General features: G+C 43.0%; 1 long non-coding RNA gene across 1 annotated transcript in view; it reads right to left on the minus strand.

Annotated features, from left to right (window-relative positions):
- Nucleotides 1–4,702: 4,702 nt before the first annotated feature.
- LOC138657756 (uncharacterized) overlaps nucleotides 4,703–24,875 on the minus strand; it is a 98,027-nt gene continuing 77,854 nt past the window's right edge. The window contains exons 2-4 of the long non-coding RNA XR_011317171.1: nucleotides 5,927–5,963; nucleotides 4,885–4,956; nucleotides 4,703–4,806 (exon numbers count right to left, since the gene is read on the minus strand). This is a non-coding gene — a long non-coding RNA (uncharacterized lncRNA). The remainder of the gene's footprint in view (nucleotides 4,807–4,884; nucleotides 4,957–5,926; nucleotides 5,964–24,875) is intronic.

The following is a 24,875-nucleotide window of genomic DNA, read 5'->3' on the forward strand; positions in this document are numbered from 1 at the left end:
CAAATATGGTTCGTATTTTACAGGCGCTATACGCATAAATGATCCCAAAACAGTTATTCGTATGTCATCCGTAGGCAGGGTGTGGCTCCGTATTTTGAGCATGTAAACCTCCGTATGTAATCCGTATGGCATCCGTACAGAGAGATTCTCTCGCTGGCTTGCAAAATGGGCATAGAATGGATCCATGGGCTCAAATATCCGTGAAAATATATATACAGTCTATATATATATATGTCAGTATATATATATATATATATATATATTTCATACAGCGCAAGATAGCAGAAAAGCCGGTAATTCAATTGCCAGCTTTTGCTATCTCCTTCCCAAACCCTACATGATATGAAACATGGTTTAGCGATCAGGCTAATCCTTTTTTTTTATTGATAGATCGGGCGATTCTGAATGCGGCGATACCAAACATGTGTAGGTTTGATTTTTTTTTTATTGATTTATTTTGAATGGGGCGAAAGGGAGGTGATTTAAACTTTTATATTTTTTTTTATTTTTTTTCACATTTTTAAAAAAAATTTTTTTAACTTTTGCTGTGCTTCAATAGCATGGGAGGCTAGAAGCTGGCACAACTCATCAGATCGCTGCTATGTAGCTGAATTGCAGGTGTGCTATGAGTGCCGACCACCACAGGGGGGCGCTCACAGCAGGCCGGCATCAGTAACCATATAGGTCTCAAGGACCTCTATGGTTACCATTCTGATGCATCACTGACCCCCGATCATGTGACAGGGGGTCATCGATATGCTCATTTCCGGACGGATGGCCGGAAGCACCCATTAAATGCCACTGTCAGCGTTTGACAGCGGCATTTAACTAGTTAATAGCGGTGGGTGAATCGCGATTTCACCCGCTGCTATTGCGGGCACATGTCAGCTGTTCAAAACAGCTGATATGTCCCGGCTTTGATGCGGGCTCACCGCCGGAGCCATGCAGCAAAGCGGGGGATCTGACCTCGGACGTACTATCCTGTCCGAGGTCAGAAAGGGGTTAACCAGGCTTAATGTCACCTTACAATAGCAAGGTGGCATTAACCCTTTATTACCCCATATCACACTGCTACAGGGGAGTGGGAAGAGAGTGGCTAAGTGCCAGAATAGGCGCACCTTACAGATGCGCCTTTTCTGGGGTGGCTGGGGGCAGATGTTTTTAGGCAGGGAGGCCAATAACCATGGTCCCTCTCTAGGCTATTAATATCTGCCCTCAGTCACTGGCTTTACTACTCTGGCGGAGAAAATTGCACGGGAGCCCACGCCAGTCTTTTCTGCAATTTAACCCTTTATTTTAACAGCTAGAGCCCTTTCACAGAGAAAAAAAGTTGAACTGTGGGGACCTCTACTTTTAACAACTTCACAGAAAAAAATCCCCAGTGTAAACTAGATAAGAAATACCTTTATTAGTTAATTAAAACCTATAATAATAAGTGCACTTCACACAAACCATCACCATGACAACAACATAAAATAGAAAAGACCAGGATGATGCCTAGCCCTGTAATGCACTACCTGCACCCTACCTACCAGCGGAGGTTGGCACCCTAAAGACCTGCGCAATTGGCGCCCCCGCTCACCGTCGACTATCCCTTCTACCCCTATTGGGCCCTAAATAGGACGGGATGAAAATACATACACAGTCATACAGAAGTGCTATAATATATATGATGGAAAAACAGGGGGAGTCTATATTGCTACCTGCTCTACCCCTACCTATCAGCGGAGGTTGGCACCCTATGATAGTACGTGGCGCCCCCGCTCAACGACGACTGTACACTAAACTGTCCCTTTATAGATGTTTCGGGAGATAAAATACTGTATGTATAATAAAGTGCTGTAGTGCTTGTAAACCATGTCTAAACACACTCAACAGGTTTAAATATACTTGTATGGATTCTCTTTATATATAGCGCTCATTCATAAACCAGGTACTCCAGACAAAGTGAAGTTTGATACATAAAAGATGTAAATAATCAGTATTCATCAAAATAGACCTGATGCACCGATTGGACACCCAAGTACCTAGTCCAAACCCACTGGGCTGAATCCCCAGTCAGGCCACAGACAAAGAAACCACAGTCAGTCGGTACCTTTGTTATAGAGAATCCCTACACAACAACCATTTGGGTCACCCCAATACCCTACTGATGTATATATAAACACAATTAGTACATTCTCAAACAAAGCCTCCCTTGTAGACTCGACGCGTTTCCCCTCACTATTTCATGAGGTTCATCAGGAGTAAAACACGATAATAAGGGGTTACTTAGCTTGTATTAGATATCAAAAACGAAACCGATACATGGTATAGCATCCCAGGGCCCCAGGGCAGATCCCCTCTTGATATGGTGCCTCCATGTATCGGTTTCGTTTTTGATATCTAATACAAGCTAAGTAACCCCTTATTATCGTGTTTTACTCCTGATGAACCTCATGAAATAGTGAGGGGAAACGCGTCGAATCTACAAGGGAGGCTTTGTTTGAGAATGTACTAATTGTGTTTATATATACATCAGTAGGGTATTGGGGTGACCCAAATGGTTGTTGTGTAGGGATTCTCTATAACAAAGGTACCGACTGACTGTGGTTTCTTTGTCTGTGGCCTGACTGGGGATTCAGCCCAGTGGGTTTGGACTAGGTACTTGGGTGTCCAATCGGTGCATCAGGTCTATTTTGATGAATACTGATTATTTACATCTTTTATGTATCAAACTTCACTTTGTCTGGAGTACCTGGTTTATGAATGAGCGCTATATATAAAGAGAATCCATACAAGTATATTTAAACCTGTTGAGTGTGTTTAGACATGGTTTACAAGCACTACAGCACTTTATTATACATACAGTATTTTATCTCCCGAAACATCTATAAAGGGACAGTTTAGTGTACAGTCGTCGTTGAGCGGGGGCGCCACGTACTATCATAGGGTGCCAACCTCCGCTGATAGGTAGGGGTAGAGCAGGTAGCAATATAGACTCCCCCTGTTTTTCCATCATATATATTATAGCACTTCTGTATGACTGTGTATGTATTTTCATCCCGTCCTATTTAGGGCCCAATAGGGGTAGAAGGGATAGTCGACGGTGAGCGGGGGCGCCAATTGCGCAGGTCTTTAGGGTGCCAACCTCCGCTGGTAGGTAGGGTGCAGGTAGTGCATTACAGGGCTAGGCATCATCCTGGTCTTTTCTATTTTATGTTGTTGTCATGGTGATGGTTTGTGTGAAGTGCACTTATTATTATAGGTTTTAATTAACTAATAAAGGTATTTTTTATCTAGTTTACACTGGGGATTTTTTTCTGTGAAGTTGTTAACAGCTAGAGCCCCCAAATTTTGCACACACAAGCTACTAACATTAATAGTGAGGAATATGCAAAAAAAAGGGATATGAAATGGTTTACTGTATGTAAACCATGTCTCATATCCTGTCGGGTTTGATAAGGAGATAGCAAACGCTGGTAATTGAATTACCGGCTTTTATGCTATCTAGCGCTGTTTTAAATATAAATATATATATATGTGTCTCAATTACATATATATGTATATATACCTATTCTATGTGTATATATCTATTCTATTCTAACCTGTCAGTGTGATTTTACTGTACACTGCACTGAATTGCCGGCTTTTCTCTAGAACACCAGGGCGTATTTCTCGCAAGTCACACTGATGGTCCGTGTGTAGTCCGTATTTTTCTCGCCCCCATAGACTTTCATTGGTGGATTTTTTGCACAATACGCTGACAAATGCAGCATGCTGCGATTTTCTCAGCCCGTAAAATACTGCTGAGAAATATACGGCAGATAGGAGCTGCCCCATAGAGAATCATTGGACCGTGTGCAGTGCGTATTTTTTGCGCCTTTCATACGTCCGTAAAACTCTCTAGTGTGACGCCGGCCTAAGTCTAAAAAAGCCCCCATAACTAATGTGAAAATTGAAAGATAGTTTTTTATTTTTTTAATAGAGATATGAAAAAAATACATTGCCAATATTTTTTTTTTTAAAAATCACTTGTAACACAAACACCTGTTGATCATTTTCTGGTGATGACACATTCCTGTTAAATGGCATTGTCCAGGATTTATTGATGACCTATACATAAGATATAAATTCGGACAAACAACCGCACTCAGACAATTTTTTTGCATCAGAGATGTGAAGTATTTATTGAGTAACACCACAGTGGTCAATAGAGTTCTGAGGTAACGTTTCGACCCGAAAGGTCTTTCTCAAACCTCACTGTAAAAACATGAAATAGACTATATTAAAGATGGTGTACCCAAAACAATCAAGACAAAATACAGCATAGCAACATATAGAGTATCACAGGAAGCAATAAACACAGTGGATGCAATTAACATCAGCTAGAGGGGGCCAATACATGCATAGTATGGTAAACATGATGGATGCCACTGTGTTGCCAGATGTATAGAGGGATGCTGTATATGCTTAAAGAGTAAAACAAGGGGGGCGGGGAAAGAGGGGGTGGGGGAGGCCTAATACCAGACAAAACAAAATAAAATAAATAACCATATTATGTGAGAAAATTATTTACATATGTACAGATTTTACAAAATACGTGAACGAGGCCCAGAGGAGTATACACGTAATATGAATACTAGATCAGCGTTCAGGCAGGCAGACAAACGGAGGGCGGTAGGCTTCATAGACAACTGAAAACATATAGATATATATAGAAATACACATTGTAAGCAAGGGGTAGAGCAAAACTGACCTTAGTGAATAGTGATGGAGGAAAGAGGAGGAGGACGATACTTGTCCGATAGATGGAGACAGAGGCACCTATAGAGAATAACAAAGAATGAGGCAAGGCACAAATGCTATGGTGGGGGCCAGAGGCAGAGCCAAATAAACACATACCACAAATGGTCCAGAGAACAGGAGTACGAAGGTCCGGAACGGCACGGACAGGGCGAAGTGTCCCTAAAAGCACTGTGAATGAGAGACCAGGAGTGAGGATGCTGATAATGTGAAAAGAAAGCAGGGAGCTAAACCAGAGGGAAAAGGTACCTGTGGGTCCAGCAGGGAGGGAGGAGGTGGTAGTGTCCGGCACAGTGAACTGTCTGGGGATAAATACCAGCCAGACAGGAAGTGTGGTGGCGTGGAGGTGCGAGAGAGAGGCCAGGAACGCACGCTGGGGAGCTGAAAGAAGCGCGCACGGGGAGGTGCGAGAGAGAGGCCAGGAACGCACGCTGGAGCGCAGAAGACAGTGCGCACGCGCAGGAAGCAGGAGGCGTCAAGGAATCAAGGGCCGGCAAAGGACGAGCAGAGGCGCACTAAGGGCAAAGCGCTATGTCGGCGCGTGCGCAGAGTGTGCGGACGTAGTAGGAGCGTGTCAGCACATAGGGCTCTGTGCTGATGGCAAGGGGGGGGAAAAGGGGAACAGAGGAAACAGGCGTGTTGAGCTGAAGGAAAGAGAAAGTGAAAGTGGAGATGGCGGTGTAGAGCCAGAAGATAATATATGAATTAAATGCAATGATGTATAGAGCAAAAAATAGAAAGATGAAAAATAAGGGGAAAAGGAAAGAGATAAGTAAAGAATAAGTAGAGAAATAAAGTAAAAAATGACTAAATAAATAAAAGTAAAATAATGAAAAAAGGAAGAGAAAATAAAAAATAAAATAAAAATATGGAAAAAAAATGAGCAAATATGGAAAAGAGAACAATACGTAAGATGGATTAAAAAATGAAGCAAATAAGAATAAAAAGAAACAAATGAAAAAGGTCAAAAAGAAAAGATGAAAAAAAATGAAAAAAATGAAACAATGAAAAAAATGAAAAAAATGAAACAATGAAAAAAATGAAAAAAATGAAAAAAAATGAAAAAAATGAGAATAATAAAATAAAAAAAAAAAATTCAAAAATAAACATAAATGGGAGGGGGGGTAGGGCGAGTACTTACCCCCAATGGACGTAACAGTATATAGGAATCAGACCACCTGAAAGTAGGAGATAGGTTAGTGATTTTGGAAAGAAAACGAGAGGTCAGTATGCTCTACGAACATAAAAATGGGAAAAATGGTACATATGATAACTAATATAGTTTCACTGATCTTTAATTTGTTAGTATATATAGCAGCGTTTAAGTTCTACAAGCACTGTCATAACAACAATGTAATTCAAGAAAACCCAGAGCAAGCAGGACAGCACGTGGTCCCATGACGAATAGATATCAGACTAAATTAAATCAGGTCAAGTTCCCTATTCAAACCCTTGGGTGTGAGGGTTTGCAAAGTATAAATCCAATAGGACTCACGTTGCCTAAGTAGTTTAGTGTGATCACCACCCCTCCTAGGGCGCTCTACCTGTTCTAAAACCTGGAAGCGAAGCTGAGAGACTGAGTGGTTGGCGGACACAAATTGGTAAGGAAGAGGGAGCCATGTTTTCTTACATCTTATGGTAGACTTGTGGCTGGAGATGCGGTCACGGATGTGTTGTGTGGTCTCACCGACATAAAGTAACCCGCAGGGGCATTTAATAACGTAAACCACGTTGTTGGATTCACAGGTGAAAAATCCCTTGATTTGATATTGTCTACCCGAGCAGCATGCACAGGCCAAACATGTGAACGTGCCGCGTTTTATAGTACCAAGAAAGGTTTGTCTGGGTATTCTGGAAGAGCTGCCCAGGTCCGCCTTGACGACTCGATCTCTGATGTTGGTAGGTCTCCGTTTACACATGAGAGGAGGTGTCGTGAAAGCCTCGATCTGTGGATATGAACGTCTCAGGAGGGGCCAGTGTTTGCGAATGATGTTATAAACTATAGGCATGACAGGGTGGTGAGTGTGAATGAAGGGAACACGTTCTGGTTTTGTAGAAACAATGGGGCGTGGGGATGGATTCAAGGCCAACACTTTTTCTCTGTCCAGTAGATTCCTAGGGTAATGCCGTACTTCAAATTTACGGGACATGTCATCAAGACGAGCGGGTAGTAGTCTGGGGTCTGAGACTATACAAGCCACACGTTTAAATTGTGACCGAGGTAGGCTTTGTTTGGTAGAGGTGGGATGACAGCTGTGATAATGGAGAAGACTGTTGGAATCAGTAGGTTTAACGAATAGGTCAGTGTTGAGAGTCCCATTGGGACCCCTCATGACAAGCGTGTCCAAAAAAGAAATTTGGATGTTGTCGTAGTTTAATGTAAACTGCAGTTCGTCTCGAATGGTGTTCAGGTAGTTGGTGAACGTATCCAAGGAATCTTGGGGCCCTGTCCATAGACAAAAGACGTCATCTATGTAGCGAAGCCAACATAGGTTGTGGGATTGGAACAGGGGATTGGGATATACATAATTGCGCTCAAAGGAGTCCATGTAACTATTGGCATAAGCTGGGGCTACATTCGCATCCATGGCGGTGCCTTGGGTCTGTAGGTAGTATTGATCACCAAAGAGAAAGAAATTGTTATGCAAAATTAAAGAAAGTAAATCAAGGCACAGGTTTTTCGAGTGATGTGTAAGGGTAGATTGTTCGAGGAGTTCCCCAGCCGCTTGAATGCCCAAGTCATGTCTAATAGATGTATAAAGACTTTTAACGTCAAATGTGGCAAGGATGCATTCTGGTGGAACTGTGGGGAGTACCTTGAGGGTCTGGAGAAAATGCCCTGTGTCAAGTATGTAGGACTTCATGTTTTTGGTCAATGGGGTAAAGATTTTTTCCAGGTAAACTGAAATAGGGGCCAGAATGGAATCCGTGGACGCGACTATAGGTCGCACTGGTGGATTATTGAGGGATTTGTGTACCTTAGGTAAGGTATAGATGACCGGGGTCACAGGATGTGGATTAGTGAGAAAAGTAGCGGTCTTTGAGTCAATTGTGTTGAGGGATTGGTATTTTTGAAGAATCGTACTGATTTGGAGTCTGATGTTGGGGGTTGGATACGAGTGAATCTTTTTGTAGGTGGTCGTATCAGACAATTGTCTCAGAATTTCAGCCGAATAGTCGGCTGTGTTCTGCACAACAATTGATCCGCCCTTATCAGCAGGTTTAATTGTAATATTTTTATTGGTTTTAAGTGACTCGATAGCCTGTCTGTCAACAGCGGATATGTTGCTGTGGGTGGGAAAATTACCTAGGCGATGTTGTTCCAGCATGATGTCAATGTCCCTCTGAATCAGAATAATGTAGGCCTCAGTTGCATGGTAGTTGTGTGGGGGGTTGAAGCTACTGGATGTGCGTAAACCTAATCTTACTATGCTCAGTTCAGGGATAGGATTCTCCATGATTGCGGGGATCCTATTCCTTGGCAAGTCCTTCTGTAGTCCAAAGTGAGTCTTGAGGCGAAGGTTGCGGTAGAAGTGTTGTAGGTCCTGGGACAATTTGAACTTGTCCCATGGTGGGGTAGGGCAAAAAGATAAGCCCTTTTGGAGGACCGATAGTTCAGAGGGACTCAAGGTGTAGGAGGAGATGTTGATGACAGGGTTTGGGGCCTTACCTGGGACCTTGTAGTCATGCGATCTCGATTTCCGGGCGGACCTCCTTGTCGGTCTCCTCCTGGGCGGGTATTGGGTCTCGAGTGGGGTCGTCCTAAAAAACGGTTCTGGAAGGAACTGTTTGTGGAGCTGTCGCTGTCTGAGCTGTAGGGTCCGTAGCGTCGAGGTCCAGTATTTCCTCGTCTGGAATTTGTGGATGCTGAGTCGTTCCATCTATATACTCGATTAGAGGCGTAATCTTCAGAGTCCCATTGGAATTTGGATCTTCTTGTCCTGTAGGTATTTACGGTGTTCTTCTATGGCTTTGTCGGTTTTGGCCTTCAAGGTATTCCAATCAGTTGCAGAAAGTGAGGTGGACAATTGCTCTTCGATGGCAGAGAGTTTTTCTTCGGATTCACCAATAGCTGTCTGAAGGAAATCGATAGTAAGTAAAATAATGTCTAGTGAACACTTGTTAAGGATCCTTTGAAATTTTTCACAGTAGTCTGGTTTGTCAGAGAATAATGTAGGTCTTAAGTGGCATCTGAGGCCACGTGGTATCCTGCTCAGTCTATGATACTCAGCCAACGTTATTGAATGTAGGTCAAATGAAGTCAACCGCCTCCGTTCCTGCTCGTAATCCTTAGTGCGAAGTTCCTGAGCTGGGTTTTTAAGCAAGACACCTGAGTTGGTTACTTTGCCAAGAATCCTTGTAGCAGCTGTATCATCGAAAGCGAAGGTATCTATAGACATCTAGGGCACAGGTGCGGCCGCCAACAGAAGAACTGAGTTAGAGGGAAAAAAGGCGTGCACTCTGTAGAATGGAGCTGGTGCTGGCTGAACCTGGACTGGATCCAGTTCAATCATAAATTCGGACAAACAACCGCACTCAGACAATTTTTTTGCATCAGAGATGTGAAGTATTTATTGAGTAACACCACAGTGGTCAATAGAGTTCTGAGGTAACGTTTCGATCCGAAAGGTCTTTCTCAAACCTCACTGTAAAAACATGAAATAGACTATATTAAAGATGGTGTAACCAAAACAATCAAGACAAAATACAGCATAGCAACATATAGAGTATCACAGGAAGCAATAAACACAGTGGATCACTAACCTATCTCCTACTTTCAGGCGGTCTGATTCCTATATACTGTTACGTCCATTGGGGGTAAGTACTCGCCCTACTCCCCCTACCCCCCCTCCCATTTATGTTTATTTTTTAATTTTATTTTTTGATTTTATTATTCTAATTTTTTTCATTTCTTTCATTTTTTTTTTCATTTTTTTCATTGTTTCATTTTTAAATTTTTTTTCATTTTTTTCATTTTTTTTCATCTTTTCTTCTTTACTTTTTTCATTTGTTTCTTTTTATTCTTATTTGCTTCATTTTTTAATCCATCTTACGTATTGTTCTCTTTTCCATATTTACTCATTTTTTTTCCATATTTTTATTTTATTTTTTATTTTCTCTTCCTTTTTTCATTATTTTATTTTTATTTATTTAGTCATTTTTTACTTTATTTCTCTACTTATTCTTTACTTATCTCTTTCCTTTTCCCCTTATTTTTCATCTTTCTATTTTTTGCTCTATACATCATTGCATTTAATTCATATATTATCTTCTGGCTCTACACCGCCATCTCCACTTTCACTTTCTCTTTCCTTCAGCTCAACACGCCTGTTTCCTCTGTTCCCCTTCCTCCTCCCCCCCTTGCCATCAGCACAGAGCCCTATGTGCTGACACTCTCCTACTACGTCCGCACACTCTGCGCACGTGCCGACATAGCGCTTTGCCCTTAGTGCGCCTCTGCTCGTCCTTTGCCGGCCCTTGATTTCTTGACGCCTCCTGCTTCCTGCGCGTGCGCACTGTCTTCTGCGCTCCAGCGTGCGTTCCTGGCCTCTCTCTCGCACCTCCCCGTGCGCGCTTCTTTCAGCTCCCCAGCGTGCGTTCCTGGCCTCTCTCTCGCACCTCCACGCCACCACACTTCCTGTCTGGCTGGTATTTATCCCCAGACAGTTCACTATGCCGGACACTACCGCCTCCTCCCTCCCTGCTGGACCCACAGGTACCTTTTCCCTCTGGTTTAGCTCCCTGCTTTCTTTTCACATTATCAGCATCCTCACTCCTGGTCTCTCATTCACAGTGCTTTTAGGGACACTTCGCCCTGTCCGTGCCGTTCCGGACCTTCGTACTCCTGTTCTCTGGACCATTTGTGGTATGTGTTTATTTGGCTCTGCCTCTGGCCCCCACCATAGCATTTGTGCCTTGCCTCATTCTTTGTTATTCTCTATAGGTGCCTCTGTCTCCATCTATCGGACAAGTATCGTCCTCCTCCTCTTTCCTCCATCACTATTCACTAAGGTCAGTTTTGCTCTACCCCTTGCTTACAATGTGTATTTCTATATATATCTATATGTTTTCAGTTGTCTATGAAGCCTACCGCCCTCCGTTTGTCTGCCTGCCTGAACGCTGATCTAGTATTCATATTACGTGTATACTCCTCTGGGCCTCGTTCACATATTTTGTAAAAACTGTACATATGTAAATAATTTTCTCACATAATATGGTTATTTATTTTATTTTGTTTTGTCTGGTATTAGGCCTCCCCCACCCCCTTCCCCCCCCCCTTGTTTTACTCTTTAAGCATATACAGCATCCCTCTATACATCTGGCAACACAGTGGCATCCATCATGTTTACCATACTATGCATGCATTGGCCCCTTCTAGCTGATGTTAATTGCATCCACTGTGTTTATTGCTTCCTGTGATACTCTATATGTTGCTATGCTGTATTTTGTCTTGATTGTTTTGGTTACACCATCTTTAATATAGTCTATTTCATGTTTTTACAGTGAGGTTTGAGAAAGACCTTTCGGGTCGAAATGTTACCTCAGAACTCTATTGACCACTGTGGTGTTACTCAATAAATACTTCACATCTCTGATGCAAAAAAATTGTCTGAGTGCGGTTGTTTGTCCGAATTTATGATTGAACTGGATCCAGTCCAGGTTCAGCCAGCACCAGCTCCATTCTACAGAGTGCACGCCTTTTTTCCCTCTAACTCTATACATAAGATATGTCATCAAAGTCAGATCCAGCATCCGGCTCGACCACAATCAGCTATTATTTTCTCTGGTGGCTGGCAGACATAAGCAATGTATTTGACAGACAGGATATACATAGAAAATCACAGGGCCCCATAGTAGAAGTTTTAATTGGGCCCCTTTTCCCTCTAAAAAAAATAATAAAATATTTGTCGGGGTCACAGAAGACAATATTACACAAGTTTGGAGCCCTTACACAGTAATGTTCCTCCATTTAAAGCTCTTAGAGTCACCTTTCATTGCACAAGGTATGTTGCCAAAAAAGTAACATAGTAACATAGTAACATAGTTAGTAAGGCCGAAAAAAGACATTTGTCCATCCAGTTCAGCCTATATTCCATCATAATAAATCCCCAGATCTACGTCCTTCTACAGAACCTAATTGTATGATACAATATTGTTCTGCTCCAGGAAGACATCCAGGCCTCTCTTGAACCCCTCGACTGAGTTCGCCATCACCACCTCCTCAGGCAAGCAATTCCAGATTCTCACTGCCCTAACAGTAAAGAATCCTCTTCTATGTTGGTGGAAAAACCTTCTCTCCTCCAGACGCAAAGAATGCCCCCTTGTGCCCGTCACCTTCCTTGGTATAAACAGATCCTCAGCGAGATATTTGTATTGTCCCCTTATATACTTATACATGGTTATTAGATCGCCCCTCAGTCATCTTTTTTCTAGACTAAATAATCCTAATTTCGCTAATCTATCTGGGTATTGTAGTTCTCCCATCCCCTTTATTAATTTTGTTGCCCTCCTTTGTACTCTCTCTAGTTCCATTATATCCTTCCTGAGCACCGGTGCCCAAAACTGGACACAGTACTCCATGTGCGGTCTAACTAGGGATTTGTACAGAGGCAGTATAATGCTCTCATCATGTGTATCCAGACCTCTTTTAATGCACCACATGATCCTGTTTGCCTTGGCAGCTGCTGCCTGGCACTGGCTGCTCCAGGTAAGTTTATCATTAACTAGGATCCCCAAGTCCTTCTCCCTGTCAGATTTACCCAGTGGTTTCCCATTCAGTGTGTAATGGTGACATTGATTCCTTCTTCCCATGTGTATAACCTTACATTTATCATTGTTAAACCTCATCTGCCACCTTTCAGCCCAAGTTTCCAACTTATCCAGATCCATCTGTAGCAGAATACTATCTTCTCTTGTATTAACTGCTTTACATAGTTTTGTATCATCTGCAAATATCGATATTTTACTGTGTAAACCTTCTACCAGATCATTAATGAATATGTTGAAGAGAACAGGTCCCAATACTGACCCTTGCGGTACCCCACTGGTCACAGCGACCCAGTTAGAGACTATACCATTTATAACCACCCTCTGCTTTCTATCACTAAGCCAGTTACTAACCCATTTACACACAATTTCCCCCAGACCAAGCATTCTCATTTTGTGTACCAACCTCTTGTGCGGCACGGTATCAAACGCTTTGGAAAAATCGAGATATACCACGTCCAATGACTCACCGTGGTCCAGCCTATAGCTTACCTCTTCATAAAAACTGATTAGATTGGTTTGACAGGAGCGATTTCTCATAAACCCATGCTGATATGGAGTTAAACAGTTATTCTCATTGAGATAATCCAGAATAACATCCCTCAGAAACCCTTCAAATATTTTACCAACAATAGAGGTTAGACTTACTGGCCTATAATTTCCAGGTTCACTTTTAGAGCCCTTTTTGAATATTGGCACCACATTTGCTATGCGCCAATCCTGCGGAACAGACCCTGTCGCTATAGAGTCCCTAAAAATAAGAAATAATGGTTTATCTATTACATTACTTAGTTCTCTTAGTACTCGTGGGTGTATGCCATCCGGACCCGGAGATTTATCTATTTTAATCTTATTTAGCCGGTTTCGCACCTCTTCTTGGGTTAGAATGGTGACCCTTAATATAGGGTTTTCAGTGTTTCTTGGGATTTCACCTAGCATTTCATTTTCCACCGTGAATACCGTGGAGAAGAAGGTGTTTAATATGTTAGCTTTTTCCTCGTCATCTACAACCATTCTTTCCTCACTATTTTTTAAGGGGCCTACATTTTCAGTTTTTATTCTTTTACTATTGATATAGTTGAAGAACAGTTTGGGATTAGTTTTACTCTCCTTAGCAATGTGCTTCTCTGTTTCCTTTTTGGCAGCTTTAATTAGTTTTTTAGATAAAGTATTTTTCTCCCTATAGTTTTTTAGAGCTTCAATGGTGCCATCCTGCTTTAGTAGTGCAAATGCTTTCTTTTTACTGTTAATTGCCTGTCTTACTTCTTTGTTTAGCCACATTGGGTTTTTCCTATTTCTAGTCCTTTTATTCCCACAAGGTATAAACCGCTTACACTGCCTATTTAGGATGTTCTTAAACATTTCCCATTTATTATCTGTATTCTTATTTCTGAGGATATTGTCCCAGTCTACCAGATTAAGGGCATCTCTAAGCTGGTCAAACTTTGCCTTCCTAAAGTTCAGTGTTTTTGTGACTCCCTGACAAGTCCCCCTAGTGAAAGACAGGTGAAACTGTACAATATTGTGGTCGCTATTTCCTAGATGCCCGACCACCTGCAGATTTGTTATTCTGTCAGGTCTATTAGATAGTATTAGGTCTAAAAGTGCTGCTCCTCTGGTTGGATTCTGCACCAATTGTGAAAGATAATTTTTCTTGGTTATTAGCAGAAACCTGTTGCCTTTATGGGTTTCACAGGTTTCTGTTTCCCAGTTAATATCCGGGTAGTTAAAGTCCCCCATAACCAGGACCTCATTATGGGTTGCAGCTTCATCTATCTGCTTTAGAAGTAGACTTTCCATGGTTTCTGTTATATTTGGGGGTTTGTAACAGACCCCAATGAGAATTTTGTTACCATTTTTCCCTCCATGAATTTCGACCCATATGGACTCGACATCCTCATTTCCTTCGCTAATATCCTCCCTTAAAGTGGACTTTAGACAAGACTTTACATAGAGACAAACCCCTCCTCCTCTCCGATTTTTACGATCCTTTCTAAACAGACTGTAACCCTGTAAGTTAACTGCCCAGTCATAGCTTTCATCCCAATACAGTATGGTACTCCTTGAGAGAATTCCTGTATACTGTACCCCTTTTCAAACTCTCAGCAAAGTATGGTGACACAGTATGATGCCCAAACCGTGTCCCCCACACAGTCCTTCATACAGTAGAATATACCTCCATACAGTACAATAGCCCCTCAACCCTCCACACAGTATGCAGGGATTGCCTGGCAAACACAGGCAATCCCATCATGCTTTGTGGCTGTCTAACATGCGGCCGCGGGGACTCGAACATGTCACTTGGGCACCCACGATACTCGTTGCATACCCGAGCACCCTCGGCAAACTCGAGTATGAGCACTTGCACTCGTCACTTGAGATGAGCGAATTTGTTCGGAAACAAGGCCAAATCTGAATTTGCCATATTTGTGCCATATTGGTACCCTATTCTTGTAGAATTTATGTTTGACAATGTTTCTGAACATATTGGCTCATTTCTACTCCTATTGACTGTTAGGGTTGGCAGAACGCAACGATTATAAATATATGTAATAATAGGTGCGTTCGCAACCCGGGGTCCACCGTGCAGGAGAGGAACCTGCTGCTAGCAATTGGCGGCGCTATATGGCGGTTTTAGCAAACTCTGTTACTTCACAGAATCGCTAGGATAGGGAAACGCTGTGCCCTCACAGAGGAACACAGCTACCAAACAGAGCAAACCTGTGGTCATACAGTCAGCATAGCACACAGACAACTCCTCGCCGGAGGTGCTGGTATTCTAGGGGCTTATTTCAGCCAAGACCTAAGTCCAAACACACAAACTCAACATAGGTTGATACTAGCGCATGGCCGTGCGGCCATGCAAATCTTTTATAGCTGTAGCAGACAAGGACCTTCCTGGTGGTCCAATAGGAGCTGCTACAGGACCTGAGCATGTGACCCCTGATCTCCAATGGGAGGTCGTCTCGTGGGCATGCTCAGTATGGGAAAATGGGGACTTAGTCCCAGAAAGACCTGCTCGCTGCTGAACATTGCTGGCTACAATGAGAGAGCCTGGAAGGGCAGTAGTAACTAGTCATCCAGTATCAGCCTGAGCCAGACCCTGGGACCGACGTCTCCACTAAGCACGCTCCACTCTGGCTGGAGGAGAATGGGAGACCGCAGCAGACATGGTTCGAGTTTCTCCCTGTGCAGCGCCGGGAACTTGACACCTAACATTGGCTCCAATTGCCTTCAGCTATGTTCAGCAAATATTGCAAAAACAATATTCACTGCCAATCTTAGTCCGAACCGAATATTGAAAAATTCACTGAACTCTACTCATCACTAATTATACTGTATTATTTATTATTATAGCGCCATTTATTCCATGGCGTTTTACATGTGAGGAGGGGTATACATAATAAAAAACAAGTACAATAATCTTAATAGATACAAGTCACTACTGGTACAGTAGGAGAGAGGACCCTGCCCGCGAGGGCTCATAATCTACAAGGGATGGGTGAGAATACAGTAGGCGAGGGTAGAGCTGGTCGTACAGTGGTTTGGTCGATTGGTGGTTACTGCAGGTTGTATTTTTCCTTTCTTGACTAGTAGTGTAAATTTGATCTTTATCGGTAGTTTTGCACTTTGTTTGGACAAGAGTTTTCATTTCAATTGCAATTAAGGACTTAACAACTTCTTCTGAATCTTCTGCCATACTTTATATGTTTATAACTTTATAAAATTCTTAGTATTAAAAAGGGAATAGGTATTAGTTTTTTTTTTTTCAAAGGGCAGTCAGTAATTTACACAAAAAAACCATTAACATCCTTGAACTAAAGTCTTGTAGAGTACATTTAGTTCACATTAGGAAGACTGAACTCTCTGTGAAGTCCCCACAAGTGATAACAGATACACTATCATATTTGTTATGAAGGACAAGGTCTAGCAAGAAACCTTGCTGTGATTTAGTATAGATAATGCTTTGTAATCTGGCTGTGCTGTAAATTCTGTATGACTGGTGGAGATAATCTAATGCAGTAATAAATAAATGTAGGCCAATGTGGGTGATAACTGTGAGATGTCTCAGATTGTAAAGTGTGTATCACATTTAGGAGAATCGAAAGCATATTGCAATTTGGCCTATAGTTGTTTTACATTAGCTGTAATTGGTGTTCTGTTCTTTCCGTTTGTATAATTGCCAACAAGACATCAGGGCCAGCGGAAACTGGCATAAATTGAGAGTTATCTCATCTGCGTGCCTCTTAATAGCCTTACTATGACTAAGCATTTTTATGAAAGCAGTAAAATTGTGTATAATAGGTAAGACGATTGAGAGTCAGGAACAGTGTCTCAGCAGTTTTTAAGAACCCCCCCGAGTTACATGAAAAGATAGTTACTGTTCTGGGAACCTAACTTTATTGTATCATGTGCTTATAAGATCCTACTTTGTTCTTAATTTGTTATTATTTTTTGCCCTCATACTACATGCTAATTTTCATAGGCTCATTCACCATGTTCAATAAGGAATACCGGCTCGACAAACTTTTGCCAATAAAATCTTTCAACTTTGGTAAACCTGTCACTTGTTTATCAGGGAACAGCTATTACCCAAAGAATCGCAAAGATATAATGAGAAACTTTTAGAAAGGATCCCTGTATTAACTGCAGGAACGGAATAAAATGAAACCTCTACTCTTACCCTGGAAATGTATAAAAAAAAATACAAATGGAAATGGCTATTCATGGCACTTCATCTATTAAACCCCTGAACATTTCATTTACAGTAGTTGTAGCCTCTTTAACCCCTTTACCCCCAAGGGTGGTTTGCACGTTAATGACTGGGCCAATTTTTACAATTCTGACCACTGTCCCTTTATGAGGTTATAACTCTGGAACGCTTCAACGGATCCCAGTGATTCTGACATTGTTTTCTCGTGACATATTGTACTTCATGATAGTGGTAAAAATTCGTTGATAGTACCTGAATTTATTTGTGAAAGAAACAGAAATTTGGCGAAAATTATGAAAATTTCGCAATTTTCCAACTTTGAATTTTTATGCAATTAAATGACAGAGATATGTCACACAAAATACTTAATAAGTAACATTTCCCACATGTCTACTTTACATCAGCACAATTTTGGAACCAAAATTTTTTTTTGTTAGGGAGTTATAAGGGTTAAAATTTGACCAGCAATTTCTCATTTTTACAACACCATTTTTTTTTTAGGGACCACATCTCATTTGAAGTCATTTTGAGGGGTCTATATGATAGAAAATACCCAAGTGTGACACCATTCTAAAAACTGCACCCCTCATGGTGCTCAAAACCATATTCAAGAAGTTTATTAACCCTTCTGGTGATTCACAGGAACATTTAACTTTTTTTCACAAAAAATTTACTTCAGCTCCAATTTGTTTTATTTTACCAAGGGTAACAGGAGAAAATGGACCCCAAAAGTTGTTGAACAAGTTGTCCTGAGTACACCGATACCCCATATGTGGGGGTAAACCACTGTTTGCGCGCATGACAGAGCTCGGAAGCGAAGGAGCGCCGTTTGACTTATCAATGCAAAATTGACAGGAATTGAGATGGGACGCCATGTTGCGTTTGGAGAGCCACTGATGTGCCTAAACATTAAAAACCCCCACAAGTGACACCATTTTGGAAAGTAGACCCCCTAAGGAACTTATCTAGAGGTGTGGTGAGCACTTTGACCCACCAAGTGCTTCACAGAAGTTTATAAAAACTTTCCCCCCAAAATTATTTTTAGCCCCCAGTTTTGTATTTTCCCGAGGGTAACGGGAGAAATTGGACCCCAAAATGTGTTGCCCAATTTGTCCTGAGTATGTTGATACCCCATATGTGGGGGGAACAACCGTTTGGGCGCATGGGAGGGCTCGGAAGGGAAGGAGTGCCATTTGGAATGCAGACTTAGATGGAATAGTCTGCAGGCGTCACATTGCGTTTGCAGAGCCCCTAATGTACCTAAACAGTAGAAACCCCCCACAAGTGACCCCATATTGGAAACTAGATCCCCCAGGGAACTCATCTAGATGTGTTGTGAGAACTTAGAACCCCCAAGTGTTTCACTACAGTTTATAATGCAGAGCCGTGAAAATAAAAAATCTTTTTTTTCCCACATAAATTATTTTTTAGCCCCCAGTTTTGTATTTTCCCAAGGGTAACAGGAGAAATTGGACCCCAAAAGTTGTTGTCCTATTTGTCCTGAGTACGCTGATACTGCATATGTTGGGGTAAACCCCTGTTTGGGCACACGGGAGAGCTCGGAAGGGAGGGAGCACTGTTTTACTATTTCAACGCAGAATTGGCTGGAATTGAGATCGGACGCCATGTCATGTTTGGAGAGCCCCTGATGTGCCTAAACAGTGGAAACCCCCAATTATAACTGAAACCCTAATCCAAACACACCCCTAACCCTAATCCCAACCCTATTCCCAACTGTAAATGTAATCTAAACCCTAACCCTAACTTTAGCCCCAACCCTAACTGTAGCCCCAACCCTAAACCTAGCCCTGACCCTAACCCTAGCCCTAACCCTAGCCCTAACCCTAGCCCTAGCCCTAGCCCTAACCCTAGCCCTAGCCCTAACCCTAGCCCTAACCCTAACCCTAACCCTAGCCCTAACCCTAGCCCTAACCCTAGCCCTAACCCTAACCCTAGCCCTAACCCTAGCCCTAATGGGAAAATGGAAATAAATAAATTTTTTAATTTTTCCCTAACTAAGGGGGTGATGAAGGGGGGTTTGATTTACTTTTATAGCGAGTTTTTTAGCGGATTTTTATGATTGGCAGCCGTCACACACTGAAAGACGCTTTTTATTGCAAAAATATTTTTTTGAGCATTACCACATTTTGAGAGCTATAATTTTTCCATATTTTGGTCCACAGAGTCATATGAGGTCTTGTTTTTTGCGGGACGAGTTGATGTTTTTATTGGTAACATTTTCTGGCTCGTGACATTTTTTGATCGTTTTTTATTCCGATTTTTGTGAGGAAAAATGACCAAAAACCAGCTATTCATGAATTTCTTTTGGGGGAGGCGTTTATACCGTTCCGCGTTTGGTAAAATGGATGAAGCAGTTTTATTCTTCGGGTCAGTACGATTACAGCGATACCTCATTTATATCATTTTTTTATGTTTTGGCGCTTTTATACAATAAAAACTATTTTATAGAAAAAATAATTATTTTTGCATCGTTTTATTCTCAGGACTATAACTTTTTTATTTTTTTGCTGATGATGCTGTATGGCAGCTCGTTTTTTACGGGTCAAGATGACGTTTTCAGTGGTACCACGGTTATTTATATCTGTCTTTTTGATCGCGTGTTATTCCACTTTTTGTTCGGCAGTATGATAATAAAGCGTTGTTTTTTGCCTCGTTTTTTTTTTTTTCTTACGGTGTTTACTGAAGGGGTTAACTAGTGGGCCAGTTTTATAGGTGGGGTCGTTACGGACGCGGCGATACTGAATATGTGTACTTTTATTGTTTTTTTTTTATTTAGATGAAGAAATGTATTTATGGGAATAATATATATATTTTTTTTCATTATTTAGGAATATTTTTTTTCATTTTTTTTTTACACATTTGGAAAAAATTTTTTTAACTTTTTTATTTTGTCCCAGGGGGGGACATCACAGATCGGTGATCTGACAGTTTGCACAGCACTCTGACAGATCACCGATCTGACATGCAGCACTGCAGGCTTCACAGTGCCTGCTCTGAGCAGGCTCTGTGAAGCCACCTCCCTCCCTGCAGGACCCGGATCCGCGGCCATCTTGGATCCGGGCCTGGAGCAGGGAGGGAGGTGAGCAGACCCTCGCAGCAACGCGATCACATCGCGTTGCTGCGGGGGGCTCAGGGAAGCCTGCAGGGAGCCCCCTCCCTGCGCGATGCTTCCCTGTACCGCCGGCACATCGTGATCATCTTTGATCGCGGTGTGCCGGGGGTTAATGTGCCGGGGGCGGTCCGTGACCGCTCCTGGCACATAGTGCCGGATGTCAGCTTCGATAGGCAGCTGACACCAGGCCGCGATCGGCGGCGCTCCCCCCCGTGAGCGCTGCCGATCGCATATGACGTACTATCCCGTCGGTGGTCATAGGGGCCCACCCCACCTCGACGGGATAGTACGTCTAATGTCAGAAAGGGGTTAATCATTCTAGCTGGTTAATGAAGCAATTCTACTGTTATACCTACATTTTCACCATTCAACCATAACATTAAAACACCTATCTAATAATGTACATGTCCATCTCGTGCCACCAAAACAGCTCTGACCAGTGAAAGGACCAATTATAAGTGGTGAGGTGGGGTCTCAATGGATATGACTTGCTTTTCCAGCATATCCCACACATATTCAATCCCATACATACTATAGGGTGGCACCATGGGGGACACAGACAAAAAAGGGTCCCTGTGCAATTCTATATATATATTATAATTTCTAAGCAATAATCTCTGACTAGATGCCTTTAATATGCCATCCCTACTGCGACAAGTCACTGTAGATAAATTGTAGATAAGAGCCGTATTATTATAGAATGGAATCTATTTAAATTAGCCTGTGAAAAAGCTATTAGTTTTAGAGATGAGAGAACTTATTCGGAAAATGGTCGCAAATCTCAAATTCAGCACGAATGTAGCAATTTCAGATTCGTATTTGGCTTCACAAGCATTTTTACTCAAGGTCGGCAAAATTCGGTCACAGTTCAGTAAAACATCGCGTTTCCACTAATGCTTTTGGTATTACTTTGGCTAGGACAGTGATGCTGTATGATGAGGGGGGGGAGGGACGGGGGAAGTGTGTGATAAGGGGAGGTGGGGGGTGGAGAGGTGAGAGCAGTGGGGCTCTCTTTTTTCCCCCTTAACTTTGTGTGTTGATTCAGGCAGCCAATCAGGGCGCATAAACCATCCACGACGTCATGACACAAGGTCTTATGTGATTGGCTATCGAAGTCACATGTCCCAGGTCATATAAAAAGCAGACATCTTGGTTTACTGGTGCCATTTTCTCAGTGTCATAGTGCACAGAAGCCACTCCTGAAGGGATTCTGTCCTGTGTGAAATCGATCACCAGCATCTAACTAGATTGTGCAAAAACTGTGTGACAGTCTCCGGAGGCCCAATTTGCTAATCCAAATCATTTGTGATAAAACTGTTTCGTTGACAAATCTGAAGGCCAGATTTCCACTTAAAAACAGTTAGAAACACCTATAAAGAAAATCCTATAATTAGAGGCCTTAACGTGTGATTGATATACACACCAAGAAAGAATAATATCACATTTTATTAAACAAACCATTAAAACAGGTAACTGACATACCGTATATACTCGAGTATAAGCCGAGATTTTCAGCCCAAATTTTGGGGCTGAAAGTGCCCCTCTCGGCTTATACTCGAGTCATGGTAGTGGTGGGGTCAGCGGGTGAGGGGGAGAGGGCGCTGAGGCATACTTACCTAGTCCCAGCGATCCTGGCGCTCCCCCTGCCGTCCAACGGTCTTCTGTGCTGCAGCTCTTCCCCTCTTCAGCGGTCACGTGGGACCGCTCATTAGAGAAATGAATAGGCAGCTCCACCTCCCATAGGGGTGGAGCCGCCTATTCATTTCTCTAATCAGCGGTGCCGGTGACCGCTGATAGAGGAAGAGGCTGCAGCACAGAAGACCGTGGGACAGGCGGGGAGCGCCAGGATCGCTGGGACTAGGTAAGTATCGCATATTTACCTGTCCACGTTCCAGCCGCCGGGCACCGCTCCATCTTCCCGGCGCTGCTCCATCTTCCCAGCGTCGCCCCGCTCTGACTGTTCAGGTCAGAGGGCGCGATGACGCATATAGTGTGCGCGGCGCCCTCTGCCTGATCAGTCAGAGCGGAGAGACGCCGGGACCGGACGCTGGGAGCTGCAATCAAGAGAGGTGAGTATGGCTTTTTTTTTTTTATTGCAGCAGCAGCAGCACAGATTTATGTGGAGCATCTATGGGGAAATATGAATGGTGCAGAGCACTGTATGGGGCACAGCTATGGGACAAAAATGAACGGTGCAGAGCATATATGGGGCACAGATATGGGGCAATATGGACGGTGCAGAGCACTATATGGCACAGATATGGGGCAATATGAACGGTGCAGAGCATATATGGGGCACAGATATGGGGCAATATGAACGGTGCAGAGCACTATATGGGGCACAGATATGGGGCAATATGAATGGTGCAGAGCACTATATGGCACAGCTATGGGGCAGTATGAACGGTGCAGAGCACTATATGGCACAGATATGGGGAAATAATGAACGGTGCAGAGCACTATATGGCACAGCTATGGGGAAATAATGAACGGTGCAGAGCACTATATGGCACAGCTATGGGGAAATAATGAATGGTGCAGAGCACTATATGGCACAGCTATGGGGAAATAATGATCTATTTTTATTTTTGAAATTCACCGGTAAATGCTGCATTTCCATCCTAGGCTTATACTCGAGTCAATAAGTTTTCCCAGTTTTTTGTGGCAAAATTAGGGGGGTCGGCTTATACTCGGGTCAGCTTATACTCGAGTATATACGGTAATTTAATTTGTTAAAAATTAGGAAAAAACACAGATAAGGCGACAGAGTAATCTTCAACACTGAAAGAGTGGCCTGAGCTCGCTTGTCATGCCTTGGAGGTGTTACATCTATACTTACCACCGTCGGCGCCGTGGTCACACCTTTTCCCTCCTCTTCGGCCGGCGCACCCGCGTCTCTCCCGGCTCCTTCCTGGGCCGGGTCCCGGCGTGTGTCTCTGCATGCGCGTCGGCGCGCCTCCTCTCTTCTGCATGTCATGCGCCCGGTCTCCTCTCATCTTCTCCTTAGGGATCGGGCGCTCAAACACTCCTCCACTTCATTCCCGGCTGCGACCTGACCCGGCAGCATTGCTGGGCCAATAGGAAGCAGCCACTTAGTATTTCAGGCCGCCCCTCCTTTATGAAGGCGCGTGATTGTTAAGTTAAACTTATCAGAGTTCCTCTGTGCTTTGGTCTGCTCCCAGGCCTGTCTCTTTTCTTTCCCAGCCTAGTCCAGGTTCTCTGCCTACCTATCCTGTGTACCTTATCTCCTTATCCTAGGAGCTCTCTATCCTGCTGCTACCGTTTCCGTGCTTCTCTCCTACATTCCCCTGTATTCCCTCTCTCGTAGATTCCCTATCTTCTCCTCTGGAGCCGATCCCTGGTACTGGCATCCGTAGTACTAGTTACCTTTGAGCTTGCTCCCTAACTATCCCTGTATAGGGGTTGGCCCATCTGGTTCGATCGCTCAAGGGAGGTTCGGTATAACGGTCTAGTGGATCCACTCCTCTCTTGCCCCCTAGCGTAACAGGAAGTTTTGTCATGCCCGGCAGCCAGGGTTCTCTCAGAACGTGTCTTCAGTGTTGCTGGAGGTGTCCTGACAGATAAGCGCATCTGGTTCTCCCCTAAAATATAGATTGCCTAACTTTCATCAAAATGAACAAGTCATGGATCTCCAATGACTTTTGCACCCCAGTCGCAGACTTGCAGACTAGATGATGATGTAATTTTTAGTGTCATGCATTGATCTCGCATTATTGCAGTCTCTGCCACCTTTGTGGTGTCTTCTGTTGTTACTGTTGCTGATGTTACATACAATTTTTTGAAATGTGGAGACTCCAAGTTGCGTTTCTATCTGGTGGGTTGCCTGTAGTAGAAGGTGTGTCAGATGCCTATTATACTGTTTCTGATGCCACTTTAGTGGTATGTGACAATATTTTTTGAAATGTAGAGACTCCAAGTTGGGTCTCCATCTGGCGTGTTGCCTGTGTAAATAGGGTTCCCAGACAGGTCTGCATTTACTTTCCGTCAACTACCTGTTACTTTCCTTACATTTTTCAACCAATATTACTGTATGAAACTGATGTTTGTGCTATCTGAGTGTGGCTGAAATAAAAAAAAATGGCAATCTTGCATAAGGTAAAGCGCTCCCAGCTAAAGAGGCTTACACCACTCCCTTAACCACCAGGTCCTCATTGAAACTTCAATTCCAAGATGTAAATGTTGGCCCAGACCCTGCAGACATGCATGGCCCATGGCTGATTGCTGCTGTGCCATATCCCAATTTTTACTGTGGTTCAATTGATGGCACTTTTCATGGTGTCCACCCCTAATTTTAGCTGTTTGGGAAGCTTTTTTCACCTCTTGGCCCCTTTCACACATCAGTGTTTTGCCCTCAGTCACAATCCGTTGGCTTGACAGATCCATCGCAGATTGTGAAAAACTGATGTGACGGATCCATTTTTTCGATGGATCCGACTAGGAAGGCTGGCTAATTGG

The sequence above is a fragment of the Ranitomeya imitator genome, chromosome 1 (assembly GCF_032444005.1).
Source record: "Ranitomeya imitator isolate aRanImi1 chromosome 1, aRanImi1.pri, whole genome shotgun sequence".
NCBI lineage: Eukaryota > Metazoa > Chordata > Amphibia > Anura > Dendrobatidae > Ranitomeya > Ranitomeya imitator.